The following is a 24,332-nucleotide window of genomic DNA, read 5'->3' as shown; positions in this document are numbered from 1 at the left end:
GGTAGTAGGCATGTAGCACCTACTATCCCAGGAAATGGGGAAATTTATATTGAGGATGATAATTCAGACTCTAACTCTGTCACAGAAGAGGAAGAGGAGTCTCAAGAGGAGAGCCGCTCTTGTCTCAACTAGCCCTTCCACCTCAACCTTTAGCCACAGGGACCCCACCAGGTCCATCACTGAGTCCAGAATGTGTGTCTCTTGAGAAAATGAGAATTGAGTTAGAATTAAAAAGATTACAGATCCAAGCTGAAACCAAACATCAGGACATAAAACGAAGGGAAATGGAAATCCAACATGCTCTTGAAATGAAGAATCTGTCTCTTGGAAATGTTTATCTCAGAGTCTTCTAGGTATTCCAGTCCAAAGAGACCTTGCATGCCTAAAGAAGCAGTGAGTATGTATGATGTAAAGTTTGATATTTTGGATTGGTTGGGTGCTTTTGAATATAACTATGGGATTCAGGGTTTCAAAGTGAATCAGTTGATTCCTTGGCTTTTGTCTAGGCTCCCCCAGGTTTCAACTGCTGCTGTAATGGAGGTGGGGGATCTTGAAAGATTGGAGTATGAAAATGTGAAGCTATCTTTGATACCTAGATTTGGGGAAAACTCCTTACCAGTACCTTAAGAGGTTAAGGACCCTCAAAATGACTGATGGTATCTCTTGGGCTACCTAGGTATGTGAATGTTTGAAGAACGTAGATGGTTGGGTGAAGGGTTACAGAATGAACTCTTTTTTTGAAGGAATGAGAAATCTATTTTTGTTGGAATCTATTTTTGATGGCTGCTCTCCTGAGCTGAGACAGCACTTTGCTGACTCAAAAGAGATTAATCTGAAGAAGCTAGCAAAAGCTGATGACTTGTGGGTTGCCAACAGGGCTACTCGCAAGGATTCTGGGGCTACTCATAAAAAGGATGAGGGGAAGCAGCACAAGAAAGATGACAGAGAATTCTAAAACCTCCCATCCAAAAGAGGGCCACAAACATAAGAAGGGTAAGCCACATGGGAAACCAGGTCAGTCTAATTAAACCTCTTGTGCCAACCCAGAGGGAGTTCAGCAGAAGCCCTCATTTGTCAAAACCCTTTAAAAATGTTATGCTTGTGGGTCAACTGACCATGTGAAAGTGGTTCCCAGATGCAAGGGTAAACCTCCAGGGCTCCACACTGCCTTCTTAGCCTTCATCCCTGAGGGAGACGTACATATGGCAAGTGGAAACTTTCAACTATTGGCTGAAGACCCCATTGGAGTCTCTGCCAGTGTTTCTTTAGCGTCCCTGGGTCTGTGGGAACAGCAGAATGTAGATGTGTATAACTCTATACCAGATAACACAAAAGGATACTACAAGCGCAGTGTATTTGTAAATGGTCAGGGGACCCCTGCCATTAGAGAGACTGGGGCCAGCATCACAGTGGTGGATGACAACTTTTTCAAACCTGAGGATGTTGCTAAGGCACCCAAATGCCCCACTAAGCTGGCTGGAGGCCCTGTCTAGATGGTTCCAATACCAGCTCTCATCCAGTGCAACAATATGACTGTAAGAATACCTGTCGGTGTACAGAGTGAGGTGCCTGGGAGAGTCCTGCTGGGGAATGATTTAAAAACTCTTGGGAGTTTTATCAAGCACCCCCAGGCCTCCCAGTAAAAGGAAGCATGAGCAGACCAGGAAGGCCAGAGAGCTCACCTTAAATGACTCTCAGTGGGTTGTTACAGAAGAACCTATAACACCCAGTCCTCAGGAAAAGCCAACTTCTATTTCCAAGAAGAAAGAGACAAAGGGGAAACTCAAGGTCTCAGGAAACCCGAAAGATAGCACTCCTGTGCATCAAAACAGGACATCCCCGAGAGGACAGTCCAAAGTCACACCTATGACTACTCCGCCTGCTGAGGCTGAGTGTGAGGTCCAACCAGAAGAGGTTGAGTCAGCTACTGATGACACAGAGCTGGAAGAAGACCTCCCCCCTGTTGAAGATCTGGATCCTAAAGAGCATCCTGAGCTGCAGTCTTTACTGGCAGAAGGTGGGCCCTGTAGGGCAGAGGTCAAAGTGTCCTACGCTTGAAGGACTTCACCAACAGGCAGCTTCCCAGCTGGACGGGCAAGAGCCAGGGAAGCACAGGTTGTGCTGGGAGGATGACTTCCTCTACAGTGAACCTATTTATTCTACCCCAGGAGACTACAGGAGACGTGTAGTACCCCAGTAGGTGAGGCCCCAGTTTCTACAGTTATCCCATGAGATTCCTTTAGCTGGTCACTTAAGCTTAAGTAGACCAAGGAAAGGATTTCTCTTTATTTCTACTGGCCTGAGATGGGGTCTGATGTAGATAAATTCTGTAGGAGCTGTCGCACTTGTCAGACCCCTGGCAAGAGTGGAGCCAAGAATGCGGCACATTGGTGCCTCTCCCAGTGGTGGGAGTACCTTTTGAGAGGGTATGAATTGACATTGTTGGTCCCTTAGACCCTCCAACATCTTTAGGCAACCAATTTATATTGATTGTGGTAGACCATGCTACCAGATATCCTGAAGCCATACCTTTGAGGACTGTTACTGCACAGGTAGTGGCTAAGGCCCTACTTGGTATTTTTACCAGAGTAGGTTTTCCTAAGGAGGTTCTCTCTGACAAAGGATCCAACTATGTCCCACTACATGCAAGCCATGTGTAGAAACTGGAGTGACTTACAAGTTCTCAACGGCCTACCATCCCCAGACCAACGGGTTGGTAGAGAGGTGTAATAGAACTATGAAGAGCATGATAGGTGCTTTAGAGGAACCCTTAGAAGAAAGTGGGACCTTCTACTGCCATTCCTTCTCTTTGCTTATAAAGAAGTCCCTCAGAAGGGAGTTGGATTTAGTCCCTTTGAGCTTCTCTATGGTCATCCAGTTAGAGGTCCGTTGGCCCTAATTAAGGAGTGGTTGGAGAGTGCTCCGTCCCTCAAGCCAGTGAGACTCACCGAATATGTGCTAGGTCTCCGGAGGAGAATGACACACATGATGACAGAAGCATCTGATAACTTGAATGCAGGTCAGGCTCTGGTGAAGCATTGGCATGACCAGAAGGCCAACATGGTTGAGTTTACTCAAGACCAGCAAATTCTAGGCTAAGCACGGGGAGTTTATCCCAGAGAAGGTATTTAAACCTTGGGAAATCTGAAAGAGTTCCCTGTGTCACTGCACTGAAGGTGCTGTGCGACACAATGTAAAAGATGCCGCCTATGGAGTTTGTCTGACTCCATAACCAAAAGAAACAGAGGTAAAATTCACATTAAAGTACATGAGTGTGGGGAAAAAAGGGGCACACTCTCTCCAGGTTAAAAAAAAAATCGAGTCCTCAAAATCCAGCAACGTTGCTGGGGGTCTCTAAAATGGAGGAAATTGGCACATTTTTGAGAGTTCTCCACAACACTAAGGGGCCAACAATGTCTCAAAAGGTACTCCTACCACTGGGAGAGGCACTAAGGGTGCCACATTCTTGGCTCCACTCTCGCCAGATGTCTGGGCCAGTAGAAATAAAGAGATCCTTTCTTTGGTCTTCTTAAAGCTTGAGTGACCAGCTAAAGCAATCTCACAGGCTAGCTGTAGAAAAGGAGGTCTTCTTGAGGTACTACAAGTCTCCTGTAGTCCCCTGGAGTAGACTCAGTAGGTTCACTGTAGAGGAGACCTCCCAGTATAACCTGCGCTTCCCTGGCTCTTGCCCTTCCAGCTGGAAAGCTGCCTGTTGGTGAAGACCTTCAAGAGTAGGACACTCTTTGATCTCCGCTGCAGTCTGCCCTACAGGGGCCACCTTCTGCAAGTAAAGTCTGCAGCTCAGGATGGTCTTTAGGATCCAGATCTCCAACAGGAGGAAGGTCTTCTTTCAGCTCTGTATCATTAGTAGCTGACGCACCATCCTCTGGTGGTTTCTCACACTCCGCCTTAGCTGGTGTAGGAGTCACAGGTGTGACTTGACTTGGGACTGTTCTCTCGGGGATGTCCTGGTTTTGTGCACAGGAGTGCTACTCTTCTTATTTCCTGAGACCTTGAGTTTCTCCTTTGTCTCTTTCTTCCTGGAAGTAGAGGTTTGTCCTTTCTCTGGACTGGGTGTTATAGGTTCTTCTGTAACAACCCACTGAGTCATCCAAGGTGACCTCTCTGGCCTTCTTAGTTTGGTCCTGCTTCCTTTTCCTGGGAGGCGTGGGGTGCTTGATACATCTCCAAGAGTCTTTAAGTCATTCCCCAACAGAACTCTCCCAGGTACCTCACTCTGAACACTGACAGGTATTCTTACAGTCATATTGTTGCACTGGATGAGAGTTGATAGTATTGGAACCATCTGGAGAGGGCCTCCAGCAAGCTTAGTGGGGCCTTTGGATGCCTTAGCAGCATCCTCTGGTTTGAAAAAGGTTTCATCCACCACTGTGATGCTGGCCCCAGTGTCTCTAATGGGAGGGGGTTTCCTGACCATTTACAAGTACTGTCTTTGTAGTATTCTCTTGTGGTATCTGGTATAGAGTTATGCACATCTAAATTCTGTTGTTCCCACAGACCCAGGGACACTAAAACACTGGTTGAGATGCCAATGGGGTCTTCATCCAATAGATTAAAGTTTCCACTTGCCAAATGTTCATCTCCGTCAGAGATGAAGGCTAAGGAGGCAGGGGGGGGGGCCTGAAGGTTTACCCTTGCATCTGGGATCCCCTTTCACATGGTCAGCAGACCCACAAGCATACCATTTACCAAATGTTTTCTGGAATGGGGGTTTCTGCTGACCTCCCTCTGGTTTGGCACCAAAGGTATCACTAGACTGAACTGGCTTCCCCTGGGGTTTTGGATGGGAGGTTTTAGAAATCGTTGTCATCTTTCTTGTGCTATTTCCCCTCATCCTTTTTGAGTGGCCCCACAATCCTTGTGAGTAGCCCTGTTGGCAACCCACATGTCAGCAGCTTTTCCCAGCTTCTTGGGATGAATCTCTTTTGAGTCAGCCAAGTGCTGTCTCAGCTCAGGAGAGCAGGCATCAAAAATAGATTCCAACAAAAATAGACTTCCCATACCTTCAAAAGTAGTTACTCTGTAACCCTTAACCCAACCATCTAAATTCTTCAAACATTCACGCACCCAGGTAGCCCAAGGGGTACCATCAGTCTTTTTGAGGGTCCTAAACCTCTTAAGGTACTGGGAAGGAGTTTTCCCAAATCTAGCTATCAAAGCTAGCTTTACACTTTCATACTCCTTTCTTTCAAGTTCCCCCACCTCCATTACAGCATCAGTTGCAACCTGGGGGAGCCTAGACGAAAGCCAAGGAATCGGCTGATTCCATGTGTAACCCTGAATCCCATAGCTATACTCAAAAGCACCCAACCAATCTAAAATATCAAGTTTTGCATCATACATACACGATTCTTTAGGCATGCAAGGTCTCTTTGGACTGGAAGACCTAGAAGACTGGAATAGAAACATTTTCAACAGACAATTTCTTCATCTCAAGAGCATGCTGCATTTCCAATATCCTTAACTTGATGTCTGGCTTCAGCTGGGATTTGTAATCTTTTGAACTCAAACTCAAGTCTCATTCTCTCAAGAGTTACAAGCTCTTGACTCAGTACTGGACCTGGTAGTGTCCCAGTGGCTAAAGGTTGAGGTGGAAGGGCTGGTTGGGGAAAAGAGGGTCTCTCCTCATGAAACTCCTCTTCCTCTTCTGACTCTTCTAAGACAATTGAGTTAGACTCTGAATTATCCTTGAATTATCATCCTGAATATTATCCACATTACCTAGGTTCGTAGGGGTAACGGGCCTACTACCCAGACTTGGAGAATTCAACAATCTTGCAATAAGTATTGTTCTTTCCTTTAACAGAGACACATTTCTTTCAGTTGTTCTACTGTCAAAATGACCAGTGCTTCCTGACTGAAGTTATCCGTATTTGACATGTTTATGCAATTGCTATTCTAGTGGAGATTAGCCTTGTGAAGGTTTAGAGGTTTAGTTGAACAAAAGCAAAGCAAATCTTAGTGTAACAACTCTACAATATATCCTCACCGACTGCCACCAGCGTTAGACACGATTGTATGCAGTACCCTTGGGTTGCACTACAACAACCCTGACCTCCTGGCAATAGCAACCCAACTTTTGGTATAAGTCTGTACTACACAGGTTGGTAGTGTGGACGAGTAGCCAGGCTTATCTCAAGGGGTGTCTATGTGAGCTGTAGGGGAGTTGCACAGGGATTCACAGTGACAGGTATTCAAGCAAACACTTACAGGGTTTCTTGATAAAACAATGTATTTACCAGTCAGTAAATACACAAATATACTTCAAAACGATACACTCAAGTTCAGAATCAGTAAATCCCATTTGGGATGGCATACAGCAGAGACCTACACCCACAGGTGACTTCAATTGCTAGGGTGCTGTTGACAATAATGTATTACTGTTAGCATTCAGAATTAGTTAAGAGCAAGTCAAAAGGGAAAGATTATTAGAGCAAACAAGATACCACAAATATTTCCTAAGCAGGCAAATACTTTCAGATCCCCCAATAAGTCATTCAGTTAAAACAGGCTACGCCAAAGTCAATAGGCAGGAGTCTATATGGGCTGAAGCACTTCTTTGAAGGTAAGTAGAAAAGTCTTTGCATAATGTTTCAGAAATCTATGAAGAAAAAGATGAATCAAATGTAGGGCCACAAGCTGATTAGACTTGAGTAGTAGAAGATGCAAGCAACTCTACAGCAAGAGGTAAGTTCTCTTAGACTTTATACAGTACCTTTAAAATTAAGAAAAGATGCAGCAGATAACTCCTGTTCCTATTCAGCTCTGCAGGTCTCACTGTTCCTGGGCCTCAGTCGTGAGGACAAGAGGCATGACGTTGGGGGACTCCTGTACTGCACTGGGACGGTCAAAACGTGCAACCAGCAAACTTCACTTTCAGTGGCTGTTCACTGTTTCAGCTCCTAGTGTCTACCGCAAATAGCAACACTGTGGTTCCTGGCTGTCGAGATGGACTTTCCTTGCTTCTGGGGTCCCGCACTCTGTTGAGGGGGCTCAGGCTCGGCCAGTCCTGCTTCCTGGGAGTCCGGAGGATCTTCCTGGAGCTCTTGGCTAACTTAAAAGCAACGCACACAAACTGGTGTTCCTCTCCCTGTCTCTACGGTTTCCAGCAGCAACTCTGTGGAAATTCAACCAGCTCTGAGAAGGATGTCCAGTTGGCTTACTTTGGAGTTGATTGGTCCCACCAACTCAAGGGGAGAAGTCGTCCTTGCAGAGGCTTCTCAGTCATTGCAAACTTGGCGTTTCAGCACAGCAATAGGGCTTCAATGGGCAAACCAATGGTCCAGGAGTTGCAGCAGGCGTCTGCTTCAAGTTCTTCGGGTTCCTTCATCCAGTGGTTGACTCTGCCTTCCAAGTCAAAAGACTTGCCTTTTATACAGTTCTATCCCTTTCATTCCAGCCCAGCTGTTGGTGACCCAGCAGGGTGGCTGTCCTTGCCGGACAGTCAGCCGGCCAATCATCACAGAGTGAATTTGGTCCTCTTAGGAGACCAAGCACAGGGAGTTTCGGGCACCTCCCTCACTTTCTGCCTACCCCAGACACCCTGGAGCCAGAGGCAGGCTTCACTCGTGAATCCTGCCAAAGGCAAAATGAACAAAGGGACCAAACCTGGTTTGGGACGTAGATTAAATCTCAAGAAGGACCTTTCCACAAAGAAATGACGAAAAAAGACTGGTGGCATTTTGACAAAAATGGCACCTTTGGGTGCTTACTGCAGCTGCAAACGCAGCCCGAGGTAAATGCACACCACGATAGTAAAAACTTGTGCGGAAAGGGTAACATGAAAATGTTATATGAGAAGCTGGACAAAAGGGGATACTAGGTAACCTCTCCAGCACCCTATTGTAAGATAGGGTGTGCTGGGTCTAGAAAGTTACAAATGTGAGTTAAGTCAATTTCACTTTACTGCTCTGGGAAACAGTAGTTTCTGATGCTTGTTAATCTGCTTAGAATCACATGATGTGCATATGGGCCGACATCCAGTGGTAACCGCAGAGTATTGTATCTTGTCTTTCAGGGACCGAAAGGGGAGGTCGGCATAGACGTGTCTAACACTATCCCTATCGTGACATGTAGTGTACCCAAAATCCCTCATGTGCCGAGGTCCCTCAGATTGTTTTTTTCCGCCCAGATAACTGGTCGCCTTATAGCTGAGCTCTTACATAAGAGACATTGTTTATCTTATACCGACTTGGCAGTTATTCCCCGTTAAGTCACTTCGGTCACAAGAACAACTTCAGCGAAGACTGCTGGGGATTTGTCTACGGTGGTGGATTTCAGCGCCTAAGATCCGGTGGCCGGAGCTTCCACGTGGTCGGGCCCTCTGGCCAACCTTTACAGTAGGGAGAGTGGGGTCGGGGTGGCCATATTTTCGGTATGTCTTTCCTCTTTCCCCCTCTTTACCCTTTTTAGGTCTGGTCATCTTCCCCTTTTACTATGGAAAGGACTCCTTTTAGGTTCTGCCCTAAGTGTAGGGTCAGATATCGTTGGAAGGACGAACACAGGACGTGGAACACCGGTCACCCCTTAGATCACGCCGAGAAGCGGTGTGCAGCTTGTAAACTCCGTAGGCCGAAGACCAATAAGGAGCGCCATGTAAAGCGGTGGGCCACGTACGATATGTCACGGGTGGAATCCCCTTGCCCCACCCCCACCGAATGTGACGGGGGCACCTCTGATGACCACACATCCGTTGCGGATGTGATAGACCTTGAGGCGGACACTTCTAGGTCCGCCTCGTCCGCCCCGACCCTTTAAGGCCTGACTCTGGTCTCGCTTCAGGGACAACATCCGGCGACAGGAGCGTACAAGCGCATTTCACTAAGCACGCAACCCCTACACCTTTTTCGATGGGTACGTTGAACGTGAAGGCGCCAGCAGGGCCATCGAAAATCTTGGCGGATTCCTCGGATCGTACAGATCCAAAGCCTTCCCTGCATTCGCAGCAGAGTCTTGCGACTGGGCATTCAAAAACAAATAAGGGCGCTACCCCTAAATCAGGTGTACAGGTGGAAGCGCAGAAATATGGCGGTCCCAAAGGCTGCGGTAGGCCCAAAAATCACGACTAGGCCTCAAGTTGAAAAACCGACCGCAAGGCCCTCTAACTCAGCGGAAGGCACCAAACCTACCCATAGACCATCGGAACCACTATCTCGCGCCAATTCGGCGATAATCGAAGACTGCATCGAGAGAATTGCTTCGGCGGTTGGGCTTATTCCTGTTCCGCCGAAAAACATGGGGCAGGCCGCAGACAAATCTTTGGATACACCATGGTGCCACGATTCTCACGATACCTATGAGGACAGTCAAGAGCCTCTCTCCAAACACCCTGAGAGACAATTTTTGGCACTGTAGGGCAGAAGACGACGTTTTTCCACCCGTATGCCCTTCTGGGTCCTCTAAATGGACAAGGGAGAAATTTGAAGGGTGTATGGACTGTCTGGAAAGAATTGTCTGTTTTTCTGAACATCCTTCCCCAAAAAGGTCTCGTGGAGAGCCTAATCTTCAATCTACTTCACATTTCCAAGACAATCAGCCTTCTCTCCCTATCCAGCATGAAGACATTGTCCAGATGGACACTTCATTTAGGATGAAGGTTCCTTCCTTCCTACAGAATTACAAAGAGGATCAGGCGGATGCCATGGACAATTGGGGGGGAAACCCAGCAAGGGGGAATGGACCCATGGATACTTCCCATCAAGACACTGATGTATTGTGCCTGGATTCCCCTCCGTTCACTCCAGCTCGTCAGGCCTCGCCTGTAAACAACCAGATGGCCTTCAATTCCATGTTAAAGAAGTCAGCTGAGCATTTTCAAATCTCTACTCAAGAGGCAGTGCCTGAGCAGGACTTTGTAGAGGATATTCTTAAGGAGAAACCTCCCTCTAGCCAGGCCATTCCCCTCCTTAATTCCATCAAGAGAAGATTGGCTCCCTCCTTGGTATCACCAGCTCAAACCCGGGCAGAGAACCCAAGAGTTTAAAAGTTATTTTGGCCAGCTCCTTTGAACCCACAATACATTAAAGGACACGCCACCCCCGATTCTTTGGTAGTGACTACCACCCGAAAAAGTACCCACATTCTACTCGAGGCACTGGGGCATCCATAGCATTAATTGCAAATGTTCCCCAAGAGTGCCCCTTGCCAAGGGGGAGGCACCTCCAGATAGGGAATTCAAGAGGCTGTATGCCTTAGGCAACCGAGTTACCTTGGCTGCCGCATACACCACGCATATAGCAAATACTATCCATCTGGTGAGTTATGCTGACGCTCAGTGGAACCTACTTCAAGAAGGCCTCCAGGAGGTCCCAGAACCCGTCAAGTCCAAGCTTCTTTCTATTGTGGCCGAAGGAAGGCAGGTAAAGCAGAATGTGAAAAAGAACACTCTGGACACGGCTGAAACAGCAGGCAGGTCTCTGGCCCAAGGGCCCCTACTCAAAAGGCACGCTTGGCTGCGCACCTCAGGGTTTAAGCCTGAAACACAGGCCTCGCTCATCAATAAACCGATTGAAGAAGCTAACCTCTTCGGAAAGGCGGTCAATGAGGCCTTAGAAACAGCCAAAAAAAAGCATGAGACTCTTAAGTCTCTGCAACAAATATCTCAAAGACCTTCCCCCCCAGAGAGTAAATAACTCTCTGCGGTTATTTCGAGGGCAGTTCCGTGCATGTCAGAACATCTATGGCACGGGGAACTTCAATACCGGACAAACGTCAGGAAGCCCCGCATACTACCCTCCAGGGGTTCAGCGATGCGCCAGAGGTAGAGGCCCCAATCCTAGAGGAGCTGCAGCCTACGGTCAGAAATGACCATCAGATCCACGTCCCCTCCCACGTCACCCCGGTCGGGGGGGGCGCTTAACATCTTTTCTCATGGCCTGGGAGAGGATAACTTCAGACCAGTGGGTCATAAAGACTGTCGCCCACGGGTACTGCGTGGAATTTGCCCGACCTCCACAATTCAGACCACCATGCTCACGTGCCTTTCACCGGACCATCTGAAGATCCTGAATCAAGAGGTGGAAGCGCTGCTGGGAAAGGACACCATAGAAGCTGTCCCTATTCTGCAGGTAAACAAGGGTATTTGTTCAGTGTACTTCCTTGCACCCAAAAAGGACCTTACCATGCGCCCTGTTCTAGACCTGCGCCCAGCGAACAAGTTCATAAAACCTCAAAAGTTTTGCATGGTAACGCTACGGGAAGTGATCCCACTGTTGAAACAGGGGGAATTGCATGGCAACATTGGACATGAAAGATGCATACTTTCATATTTCAATGTTGTCAGCGCACAGAAAATATCTAAGGTTTATGATAGAGGACAGGCATTACCAATTCAAGATACTCCCCTTCGGCATCACCTCGGCACCAAGGGTGTTTAAGAAGGTCCTGGCAGTAGCTGCAGCACACCTGCGCAGGTTATCCGTCCCAGTTTACCCTTACCTCGACGACTGGCTCATAACAGGGGATTCGTACAACACATGTTTTTTGAACACCCAAAAAACCATAGACCTTCACTTCAGTCTGGGATTCTCTAGCAACGAGAAGAAATCCAGTCTAGTCCCCAGTCAAACAAAACAATTTCTGGGAGCTCTAATACGGATAAAAGACGGCCTAGTCTTCCCCTCCGAGAGAGTTCAGAACATGCTTTTCCAGATCCCTCAATATGTAGCCAGCCGGGAGGTGATTGTGCGCAAAGCCATGCGCTCGTTAGTAATGATGGAATCGTGCTTATACTTGGTTCCACACGTGTGGCTGCGCATACGTCCCATGCAAGAGTTGCTCAACAGCCAGTGGTGTTAGGCCAGTGGACAATGGGAAGATCTGGTAGTTGTCTTGCCAGCCCTCGTTCTCTCTCTGCAGCGGTGGTCAAGAGAAAACTTCTTGAAGGGGAAGACCTTCACCACCCCTGCAGTGGAAGCCACTCTCACGACAGACTCATCCCTCAGGGGGTTGGGGGGGGCTCACCTGCTTCAGCAGACAGCACATGGAGTGTGGTCCCCTCAAGTATTGTCCAACCATATAAATTTACTGGAGCTGTTAGCGGTGTTCAAGGCATTAAAGGCCTTTCAGATGGAACTACAAGGGAAGACAGTGCTGATTCTAACAGACAGCTCTACAGCCATGTATTACCTGAACAAACAGGGGGCACTCACTCTCCAGGGATATCCAAGCTGTCCCAAAACATTTGGATATGGGCTCTCAGACACAAGATGTTTCTGTTATCCCAACATGTTCCAGGGGAACTCGATCTTCTGCTGGACATGCTCAGTAGAGATTTTCTTCTGCCCGAAGAATACGAATGGCGTCTGCACGAAGACCTCGTGTCCAATGTCTTCGCAGAAAGGGGCTTCCCAGAGATCGACCTGTCTGCAACTCAGGAGAACGCCCAATGCCAAGATTACACCTCCAGGTACCCCCAGAACCACTCCAAGGGGAACAGGTCACTGGATGACATGGTCAGGGAAATGTGTCTACGCCCCACCCCCCCACTCCCCTTCTCAACAAGATCGTGCACAAGATGCCCCAGAAACCAGTTACCGTGATAATGGTGGCCCCCATGTGGGCCCGCCAACCCTGGTTTGCTCATCTGATGAAAATGTCCCTCTCCCCACCAGTAAAACTACCCTGCCCGTACAACATGTTGTCTCGGGACAGGGGGGGGGGGGAACCCTACACCCATGCCCACAAACTCTGAACTTAGCAGCCTGGCTCCTGAGAGCAGAGAGTTTGGACACCTACAGCTCCATCAGAGGTGCCTGGACATACTCGGGGAAGTTAGAAAACCTAACACACTTTATTGCTATGCCAGCAAATGGAAACGTTTTGTCAGCTGGTGTAATTCCAAGGGCGTCAATCCCATTGATTGTGCACCCACACATGTGCTGTACCTTACACATCTGTTAGACACTGGGTTGGTCTTCAATTCCCTAAAGGTTCATCTGGCTGCGCTCTCAGCCTACACCACATCACAAAAAAAGGTGTTTTGGTGGAAGATACTGGTGATCAAGGCCTTTATGGAACGGGTTAAGAGGATTTATCCTCCCATTTCTCATCCAGCTCCTGCGTGGGACCTAAATGTGGTTTTGTGGTTTTGACCAGGCTCCCTTTGAGACCTGACTTATAAAACGACCTTCCTAGTGGTTGTTGCTTCGATTAGAACGGTAAGCGAACTACAGACTCTTTCTGTTCTATACCCCTTTGTTACAGTCCACAGGGATAAGGTAGTTCTGCGCACACACCCCAGATTTGCACCTAAATTCATCTCGAAGTTCTATGTGAACCAATCGATTGAACTACCTACTTTTTTCCAGAATCCCACTAGCATGGCCGAAGGAAGCCTTCACATACTAGATGTGTGCAGGGCAGTCATGTTCTATCTGGAAAGAACTAAACCACTGAGGAAAACAAACCAATTTTTCGTTTCAGTGGCAGCTGGTAGAGAAGGGGATCCTGTCTCTAAATCAGCTATCTCAAGGTGGATTGTCAAATGCATCACACTATGTTTCACTCTTGCTAAGAGAGAACTGCCCTTCAAGCCTAGAGCACATTCTACTCGAGGCACTGGGGCATCCATAGCATTCATTGCAAATGTTCCCCATGAGTCCATTTGCAAAGCTGCAACTTGGAGTTCTGTACACACCTTTACAAAACACTATTGCCTAGACACTCATTCTAGGCCTGATTCTGAGGTGGGACAAGCAGTAATAAGACATCTTTTCTCTACTGTTCCTTCTCACAACCCACCTCCAACTCCGTGTACTGCTCGGTAGTCTATGCACAGCATGTGATTCTAAGCAGATTAACAGGCATCAGAAGACATGCATTACTTACCGTAATAGCGTTTCTGATGATTGTATCTGCCTACCTCCCCGCTCGGGGTGGAAGGAACATAGATATCTTACTACTTCTCTCTTCTTCATGTACTCACTCACAATAGCCTTGGGCTCCCTCACGGCAGAAAAAATACAAGCGGAGGGACCTCGGCGCGTGAGGGATTTTGGGTACACTACACATCACAATAGGGATAGTGTTAGACACGCCTATGCCGACGTCCCCTTACAGTCCCCAAAAGACAAGATGCAATACTCTGCGGTTACCGCTGGATGTCGGACCATATGCACAGCATGCAAATCTAGCAGATACAATCATTGGAAATGCTATTACGGTAAGTAAAACATGTCTTATCCCAGAGAAGGTATTTAAACCTTGGGGAAATCTAAGAGACTTCCCTTTGGCACTGCACTGAAGGTGCTGTGTGTCACAATGTAAAAGATGATACCTGTGGAGTTTGTCAGACTCCACAACAAAAAGAAACAGAGTTCAAAAATCACATTAAAATGCATGAGAGTGTGGGGGGAAAAGGGTCTCACTCTCTCCAGGTTAAAAAAAATCAAGTCATCCAGCAAAGTTGCTGGGGGTCTCTAAGGTAGGGGGAGTTGGCACATTCCTGAGAATTCTCTCTAACAGACCTCGATACATGAAGGACCATGGGTACAGTGGAGGTCACGCTAGGGATAGTATTACTGGCACACCCTGTCGATGTCAGTTTTCGAATTTCTAAAACAACTGTAATACTCTACAACTTCCACTAGATGTTGGCCTATGCACAGCACGTGGATCTAAGCAGATACAAGCATCAGAAATACGATTACGGTGAGTAATGTATCATACATATCTGAGGCTTGTGGAATCTGCTTAGATCACATGCTGTGCATAGGCCGACATCTAGTGGAAGCTGCAGAGTATTACAGTTGTTGTTTTTGAAAATCGAAAAGGGACGTCGACAGGGCGTGCCAGTAATACTATCGCTAGTGTGACGACCACTGTACCCATGGTCCTTCACACGTCGAGGTCCCTCGGATAGTTTTTTTCCGTCATCATGAGCGGTCGCATTAAGCAGAGTTCAATTTTGGCTGACGCCATTTGCTTATGCAACGTTTAAAATATAGTTCCTCTTTCTGTCCTTTTTTGCCCGATGCGTGCTCTCGATGCAGTGAAGAATCAAGACAAAGGACAAGACAACAGTCGGATGAAGTCGACTTTCGACTGATCCCTTTCGGCCTTGGAAGGCCCAATGGGCCTATGCCCTTACAGTAGGGAGAGTGAGGCGTGATCATTATACAATGTATTTTCCCACCCTTTCCCTTTATCACCCAGCTGCCTTCCCCAGATATAGATAAGACCCCTTTCCAATGCTGCCCATCCTGTAATCGAAAGTTTCCGTGGATCGATAAACACAGAGTTTGTAACCTGTGTCTAAATGTTGACCCCAACGAAGGGCACTGCTGAGCTTGTAAGCTCTTTTGACCCAAGACCCGTAAAGATCACAGAACGAAACGCTGGGCCCATCACGCCATACAGGCCGAGGCCACCATGGATGTGGAGGGAGCCTCCAGTGATGGCAGCGATGCCGCCTTTTCGAACGGCGAGGGTGACTGGGAACAGTGTCATTCCCAAGTGCCAACCCCGACCCCGGGAGACAGGTCGGTGGCTCTTGTGGGGACTACACCCGGCGGCAAGAGCACTCCCATCTTCCTGCACTATACAACCCGCATCGATGTGTCAGCTCCGCCAGGTAAACACTGAGATTCGGCGTCTAGGAGCAGATTCCCTGTCCTCTGGGCACTCAAGTCACGGTCGCCTCATGACGGGCCCCATAAAACGAAAGACGCCGCCCATAAAACTTCTTCAACCGAACGTCTGCAGACATGGCGGAGGTCCTTCCCAGTGCCAAAATTCTATGCGTTTCATCGAGGTCTATAGATTCAGGTTTATCACACCTGATAAAGAAACATGTCCCAGAAACCCTTGTTAGAGTTTCTAATTCCAAAAAATCTTCCTCCAAGAGCCCAAATCATAGGGACAAGTCCCAAAAAAACACGACCCAAAAGGAAAGGTCTCAAAGGGTGGTGGACACTGTAACTCCCCACAAGAGGAGCGGGAGGCTGTCCCACAAGAGGGGAGGGTCCATTAAGTGAGGCCCTACATAATAGACCTACCTACACCCCTGTCATGGCCACAGGGCAAGGACCACAAGTTACATCACTTAAAGGGTCCAGCTGGACCCAGTCCTGGCACCTTTGGCGCCAGGCTCATGAAAAAGTGTGCTCTGCACACTTTATTCCTAGTGCACGTGTTATTTCATCTCTTGCAGGGCCCCCACATGCATCCAGGCCAGGCGTGGCCATAAGAATGCATTGGGCCATACGTGCAGCATCTTCTAGGAGTGGCAGGGTGGAGCCATCAAGCAGAGCAAAGGGGCGTGGCTGGGACCAGGCCATTTAAGCCTGCCCCGTCTGCATGCCAGCGCTTCGCGTTGTCTGCTCATGCAGCGTAACGCTCACCGCCGCATGAAGCGCTTCTTACCCGATTCCAGCAATACCATCGCCTGAAGTGCATCTTGCCTGATTACAGCAATACCATCGCCCGAAGCCTACCATCGCCAGGAGCGCATGTTAACTTCTTTCAGCAATGCCATCTACCATAGTCTAAAGCGCACAGACCTTATTCCAGCAACTCCATCGCCTGCAGCACTCCTTACCTGCTCCTTAGGTCCACCACTTACGCGGGAGTTCTTCAATACCAGCATCCTCATGGCTGGATCCATCCATCCATCACCCGCCGACAGATCTTCGGACAGCTGCTCCTCATCGGACGACGCCAGGCCATACCTGCAGGCAAAAAGGACAAATAAGGTCAGAAATCACATAGACAAGTGGCTAAGGTTGCACGCTACACAACCTTTGCGCTGACCCAGGGCCCAAAACTTACCATCTATTTTGGGACATTGTAAACTCTTCAGGGCTCCGTTTGGGCTCACTTCCAGAACTGCGACTCCGCTTTACCATCATCACCTATTGGGGCAGAAAGAAAGACATTACTAGGGATACGAACACTAATCATGGTAAAAAAGACATTGCAAACGAGTACGGACAGTAATCATTGTTGAAGAACACTTACCTTTGAAGTGGAACTGTCACAGCCGGTCTGGGCTGCCACGCACACGGCCCAGTGAAGGAACTAGGTCCAATTAAAGCGCCCCTGCACCTGAGAAGCTGGACGGAGAGCTCATCCTCCTAGTTAAACAGGTGAGACTATATGGGCAAACGCATGCTCACCACATTCTGGGAAGAAGGGTTTGATAATTACAGCCATATCACAGCATCCTCGCGACCTCTCGTATCCTCACAGGGGCAGTTTCAACTACCAGAGTAGTCCATAACACGGGAGCAGAGGAAGAAGCCTGATCCAGGGAAGCCAGATCCTGGGAGCGCTGCAACCATGCCCAACGTCCCCGCAGACAACAAGTGAGGGTAACAACCCCACACACCTGTTGTACCTTACCCTGCGGTCATCCCCAGCACAGGCCAATGGTCGGCAGAAGAGATCGATATTTATGTCTAGAATGTCTTTATTTGCAGATTTCTTTGAAAAGAACCCTAATGCCTTAGAAAGTTTACAAAATACACCTCCAACTGAGCAGGCCTCGAGCTCTCAGCCCCGGTCTTCCACTACTCGGCCCCAATCTTTATCCCAGCCTCCAGCAAAGAGGTCTCGCACTGCAGACCTTTATGACATGCACGCCGACACAGAAGGGAATCAGGAGGAGGATCAATATTATGAGGAGGATAATAATGACGATGAGTCAAGGTCTATACTATAGACTCTCAAGTTCCACAAGACTCCCCTTTACCTTCTATACTATAGAATCTCTAGTTCCACAAGCCTCCCCTTTACCTGATTCCCCAGTAGATAATCAGCCTGTATTTAATGACCTCTTAATGAAAGCAGCTGAACATTTTGGTATTGAGACTCACAAACCTCAGCAGTACAAGGATTTTATTGAGGATATCCTGTGGGACAAAAAAAGCTGCTACCCAATTTATACCCCTTTTAAAGTCAATTCAAAGGAGTATCCAACCCTCACTTGAAACGCCCAATCAAACCAGGGCAGTCAATCCTCAAAAAGAGAAACTATTCCGCCCGGCACCATCTGATCCCTTATATATCCGAGGACAGCTTAGGCCGGACTCGCTAGTCGTCCCAACTACCCGGAAGAGGGCTGGTACACCTTTTGGCCTCTTCAGAAGCTCCCCCAGACAAGGAGAGCAAGGAGCTCTACACCGTGGGTAGGAAAGTGCAACTTCGGCAGTATTCCAAGCTAGGATCGCCAACAATTCCACACTGTTGGCTAGCTATGACTGCAATAAATGGGACGCGATTACTGCCCTTGTTGACTCTGCTCCAGAACCTCTAAAGACTAAACTTGCCCTTGTAGCAGCTGAAGGCAAAGCTACTGCCAGCAGTATGTTGAAAAACAACCACGACACCGCAGACACTGCCGGACGCATAATTGCAGAAGGAACCATTCTCAAGTGTCATGCTTGGCTTCGCCAATCCGGTTTTAAGCTGGAGACATAAGCTAGATACACAGGCAACGTTGCTCAACATTCCAGTGGAACCAAATGTATTATTCGGTAAAGCAGTTGAGGATGCTCTAAAGTCTGCCAAAGAGGAGTCTGATACTCTCCAATCCATTGGCCAACTTACCAATAAACAAATGTGGCAAAGAGGCGGAAACAATTTTAGTCGTTTTCGCTGACAAAACTTTAATAAGGCTCCGGCTGTAGACAAAACCAGAATGCGTCATGGAACACCAACCAGTGTCAAGCATCCCAAGGCTATCCAAGAGGCCAGCGCAAGTCCTGTGGCAGGGGGAGATCCTCCACTTCCAGAGGAGGGGGGACACCGCCCAAACGACGACAACCCGCTACTGGTCCCTTCCCATGCCTCCCAAGTAGGGGGACGAATTTCAAACTTCACCCACGCGTGGGAGGGAATAACCACGGACAGGTGGGTGTTATCAACAGTAGCGGGAGGTTATTGCATGGAGCTACTAGGAACGCCATCAAACCTCCCTCTGCGCCAAAGGAAAGAAGAGAAGAACAACTCATCTTGATAGAAGAGGTCCACGCGCTGCTCCTCAAGGACGCCATTGAGATTGTGCCATTCAAAGAGGTAAACAAGGGTATTTATTCAACTTACTTCATTGTGCCAAAAAAATCTTACCATGCGCCCAGTATTAGACTTGCGCCCTGCAAACACTTAAGTAAAGCCAGAAACGTTTTGCATGACAACGCTACAAGAAGTAACCCCCCTGCTAAAACGAGGGGGGGATTACATGGCAACATTGGATATGAAAGATGCCTATTTTCATATTTCAATGCTCCCGGCACACACAAAACTCTTGTGGTTCAAAGTAGCAAACCAGCACTACCAATTCAAGGTGCTACCGTTTGGAATAGCATCAGCTCCAAGGGTATTCACTAAGGTACTGGCGGTGGTGAGGGCGCACTTGCGCAGGGAGGCAATCCCAGTGTACCCCTACCTGGATGACTGGCTGATCACAGGAGAGACTCCCCATCTTTGCAAACTAAACACGCAAAGAACCATAGATCTTCTCTTCCAATTGAGTTATACGATAAACGAGAAAAGAATCGAGTCTTGGACCAACCACATCAAAACAGTTCCTAGGAGCTGTATTAGCTACAAGAACACTGCTTAGCTTTCCCATCCATGGAAAGAGTGCAGAACATGCTTCAGCAAATACCCCAGTAACAAGCCGGTCTCCAGATAAGTGTACGCAAAGCTATACGTTTGCTAGGCATGATGGCATTGTGCATATATCTAGTCCCAAACGCATGTCTGCGCATGCGACCAATGCAGGAGGGGTTGGCGAAACAATGGTCTCAGGCAAGTGGTCAGTGGGACCATCTAGTGGTCGTTTCGCCAACACTAGTACAGAGCCTACGCTGGTGGTCAAGAGAAAATCTGTTAAAGGGAAAACCCTTCTACGATCCGGAAGTGCAAGTGATCGTCACAACAGACGCATCACTCTCTGGGTGGGAGGGGCTCATTACCTTCACCACACAGCACATGGTCTGTGAACCCAGGTCACTGCACAGAACCATATCAACCTGCTGGAACTACTAGCAGTACTCAAGGCACTTCAAGCATTCAAAGTGCAACTGATGAACCAGTCGGTTCAGATTCTGACACCGCACTGAAAGACCAAATGAAATATCGAGGCTTAGTACCACCAAAATGAAATATGCCCCTCACAAGTTCAGAGTTATAAGTATACTTTTTAGTCAAAGTTCAGAACACAGATAGCTATCTGGCTCTCAAGCGCCTCGCAGTGTGTACCAGCAGACACCGTGAGGGAAGAGAGTGCTGCATATCCCAAAACATGCTCTATTTATACATCATCCCGGTCATTGTCCAGCCCTTCTCCAAACTAATAAATTGCATAAAAGGGTTCATGCCCAGTTCACATGACAAATATGACAATATTGTTTAACACATTTAACATGTTTACTTGTCCATGAAGATTCAATGGCAATGTTGGTTCTCCATCTTAAAGTAAGTCCAGTTTCAAGAAGGAATACAGAGTTTCTGCCAAAGCAATCGGTTTTAGTTGTTTTGCATTCTGTTCCGTTGTTTGAATGAGGATGTAGCTGTGGGTGCAGGCAACACTTAAATTGCAGTACAAGGTCTCTTTGCACAGAACAAACCTTCTGCTCTCAGCAGCCTTAATGTTGACATAGCTCAAAGTTCACTCTGCTCAGCTGCAGCCGAAAACATAGTTCACCATTTTAGGACAGAAAGCAGGAGTTAGAATCAAAATGGCGGATGGTTATAAAATGGCGGCGAAGTCACCTTTATTCAGGGCATTTTAAATGCGGTTTTCTGTACAATGCGAATGTGCTTAGGACAGTGTTCAAAACCAGACAGTATTATACGACTATGGTTTAACAAACCCTCCTTTTGGCCTAAGCCAAGAGCATTGCTCAAACATTCGCATTATCCAAAAACCCATGCATCAATGTCTGTTCATCCTGAATCGTATTCTTCAAAAACATCAATCGCCATTAACTCTTTGATAGTAATGTCCTTCATTACTAAGGCATTGGTTGCTTTTTCAGGCGCTTATATCTTAGGTCCTAGTGTACCTACTGCTTGTGCAGAACATCCTCCTATCATAGCACATATGACGGGGAGACCTTGTATACAGCAACAACAAAACAGTATAATACCAAGAATTATCATAAGGACTGCAAAGAGTTTCCAACTCCATGATCGCAGCAAGTCCCAGAATCAAGCACTAAGATTCCAGTTTCCTTCTGGGACATGTACTTCAGTACTCAAGGTATGTAGATTTTGAATTGCCTTGAATATAGTAGGGGAGGAGTCAGGTTCAAAAACACAACATGCAGATCCTACCATTTTGCATGCCCGACCACGCTCAACTAGGATGATGTCGAACACCATCCTATTTTGGATGACTACTAATCTAATTGCCTTTTTCTCTTGCGTCATGTTGTACAAAATATCGGTGGCCCTTTTGATGGTCTTTTCCAGTACCCTTGCCAGTCTTCTGATATCCTCACAATTCATTATCTATCCCCAGAATGGCACAAAGGATTTCGCAACATCACCCAAAACTTGTGAAGGAGCATCACCATTCTCATCCCGCCTGGGATGAGCTTTAGAGATGTCAAAGGTGGTAGCAACATATACTCCTAGCAAAAATATCCCCAGGTAACAAGTACCCTGCCAATCTCTCGGTAACCATGGATAGGCCTCATTGCTGCAAACAAAATAAACAGGTTTCTGATGTTTGTTAATCTGCTTAGAATCACATGCTTTGCATAGGTCCGACATCCAGTGGTCACTGCGGAGTATTGCATTTTGTTTTTCGTAGTCAAAAAGGGGACGTCGACAAGGCGTGTCTGTAACACTATCCCTATAGTGACATGCATTTTACCCACAATCCCTCACGCGTCGAGGTCCCTCAGATTGTTTTTTTCCGCCCAGTTACTGGTCGCCTTTATGCGGAGCTCCTCGAGAGACATTGCCAAATCATTCCTTCGACCTTTGTTTGTTTATTATTAATATTAATAACATAGATCCCTCCCTCGACGCAGAGCTGTTTCTCCGCTGAGAAAGATCTTCGACGGAAGGACGAGCGGAGGAGATCCTTCGGCGCTGCCGAACACGTGGCCTGGCCTCGCTGGCCTTACACAGTAGGGAGAGTGGGGTTGTGTGGTCTTTCTTTCCTCTTTGAGAATGCCTTTCTCTTTCCCCTCCCTCTCTTCCGAGGTCGTAATCACACTTCTGGGCCTCAGCTATGGAGAGGACGCCCTTTAGGTTTTGCCCGCTTTGCAAGGGTAAATATACCTGGAAAGACGAGCACAAATGGTGCAACCGTTGCTTGCCCCTCGATCACAAGGACGACGGCTGTGCGGCCTGTAAGTTACTGAAGCCCAAAACGTTAAAGGACCGCAGGGTCAAAAGGTGGGCGGCCTACGCCATGTCTAGGTCTGACTCCTCGCCTCTGCCGCCGGCGCCGAATGTGATGAGGACAGTGATTACACGGCCCCCGTAACAAAGGTTGTAGACCTCTCAAAGGAGCGTTCACGCTCCTCGTCCGTCCCCGGCCCCGACAAGCCCGGCTCACGCCCAGTTTATGGGGATGAACACCCCAGCGACCAGGACGCACACAAAAAAGCACAAAAACACATACCCCCCGGCACGCATTTGTCGAAGACGAAGGCAGCCATAGCGCCAACGGGGGCGTTGGGTCCACCGGCGTCTTCCACTGACCATAAGGGTCGTCAGCCCTCCCCGCCACCGCTTCCGCGACAGGCGTCCGGGCATTCTAAAGATAAGGGCGCTAACACCAAATCCTCCGGCAATGCGCCTCGTAAGAGTGCTCATGTTGCCAGTAAAGACTCAACGTTACTTAGCGCGACGGTGACCGATCCCTCGGCAGAGAGAATGATTGCGAAAGCATCGCGTGTATATCCACTAAAGACGGCCAGAGACGGACGGCGAGCGATACGCCGAAAACCGCGCACAAGGCCAAAGAAACGCCAAAGGCGCAGGAAAACCGGTCAGGACAGCTCTCGCCGTCGACGGAAAGCCCAAGCCAGCGAGAAGGTTTCTCAGAAGGCGAAGGTTCGCTTTCTTCGACGTTATGGGACAGAACCAGGCAACTACAGGGAGAAGAAAATCCTTTTTTATTCCCAGACCGCTCTGGCCTACCTCAGTGGACCTTAGAGAAATTCCAGTCCTGTATGGATAAAATAGACAGGTTCATGGCCATCCCAGAAAATAGGGCACCCAAGAGACCAAGGGAGGCACCCCAGGAGAGTCAAAGGGTTAAATACCCAAGGTTCTATAACCCCATACAGGAAGACATGGTCTCTTAGGACCTCACTGAGGACGACACTCACTTCCAGCAGTTCATTAATGATGAAGACCAACAAGAAGAAGGGTTTCATGAGGACACTAACATAGGTGAGGAGGGGTACGAGGAAGACACAGGCGAGGGTGACCCAAATCCCTGGCAGTCACCAGCTAGGTCTACAGACACAGACCGTATAGTCATCAGGTCTACTGAAACTACACCAGTCAGGAACCCTTAGCTTGTTGATGATCAGCCCACCTTCAATGCGCTACTGAAGAAGGCAGCAGCACATTTTGAACTCGAAACTGGGGAGGTCACCCCAGATACTGACTTCGTGGAAAGGATTATCAAGGAAAAACCTCCCACTAGCCAAACAATTCCCATCCTCGCCTCAGTTAAGACGTATTACCCCCTCACTGTCCACTCCGGCACTGGTGAGAGGGGTCAATCCGAGAATTGAGAAATTGTTCTCACCCTCTCAGTCAGACCCACTATATATTAGGGGTCATTCAATCCCGGACTCCTTAGTGGTGACCAACACTAGGAAGAGGGCTGGGTTCCCACTGTCTACCAGCGAGGCACCCCCAGATAAAGAGGGGAAGAAGCTTTATGCCCTGGCCAAGAGAATCACCACCTCTGCAGCATTCTCAACTAGAATTGCCAATAATGATACATTATTGGCAAGCTACGCTGATGCTCAATGGGGAAAGCTTAAGCAGGACATCGAAGAGGCCCCTGAACCCCTAAAAACTCGATTATTGGCTACAATTAATGAAGGCTCTCTGGTCAACCAAAGCATCGTTAAGTATACCCTCGATGCAGCAGAGACGGCTGGCCGTACTTTGGTACAGGGAATTTTGCTGAAGCGTCACGTCTGGCCTCGCAATTCCGGGTTTAAGGCAGAAACGCAAGCGTCCCTCATTAATAAGCCCATTGAAGAGTCTAACCTCTTTGGAAAGGCAGTTGACGACGCTCTGGAGAATGCGAAAAAAGAATTTGACACCATAAAGACCTTGGACCAAATCTCAAAGCCCCCTAACAGGCGGGGATTTGGTAACAAATT

The sequence above is a fragment of the Ambystoma mexicanum genome, chromosome 3q (genome assembly GCF_040938575.1).
Source record: "Ambystoma mexicanum isolate Mex_15411 chromosome 3q, UKY_AmexF1_1, whole genome shotgun sequence".
Lineage (NCBI taxonomy): Eukaryota > Metazoa > Chordata > Amphibia > Caudata > Ambystomatidae > Ambystoma > Ambystoma mexicanum.
This window is presented reverse-complemented; position numbering follows the sequence as displayed.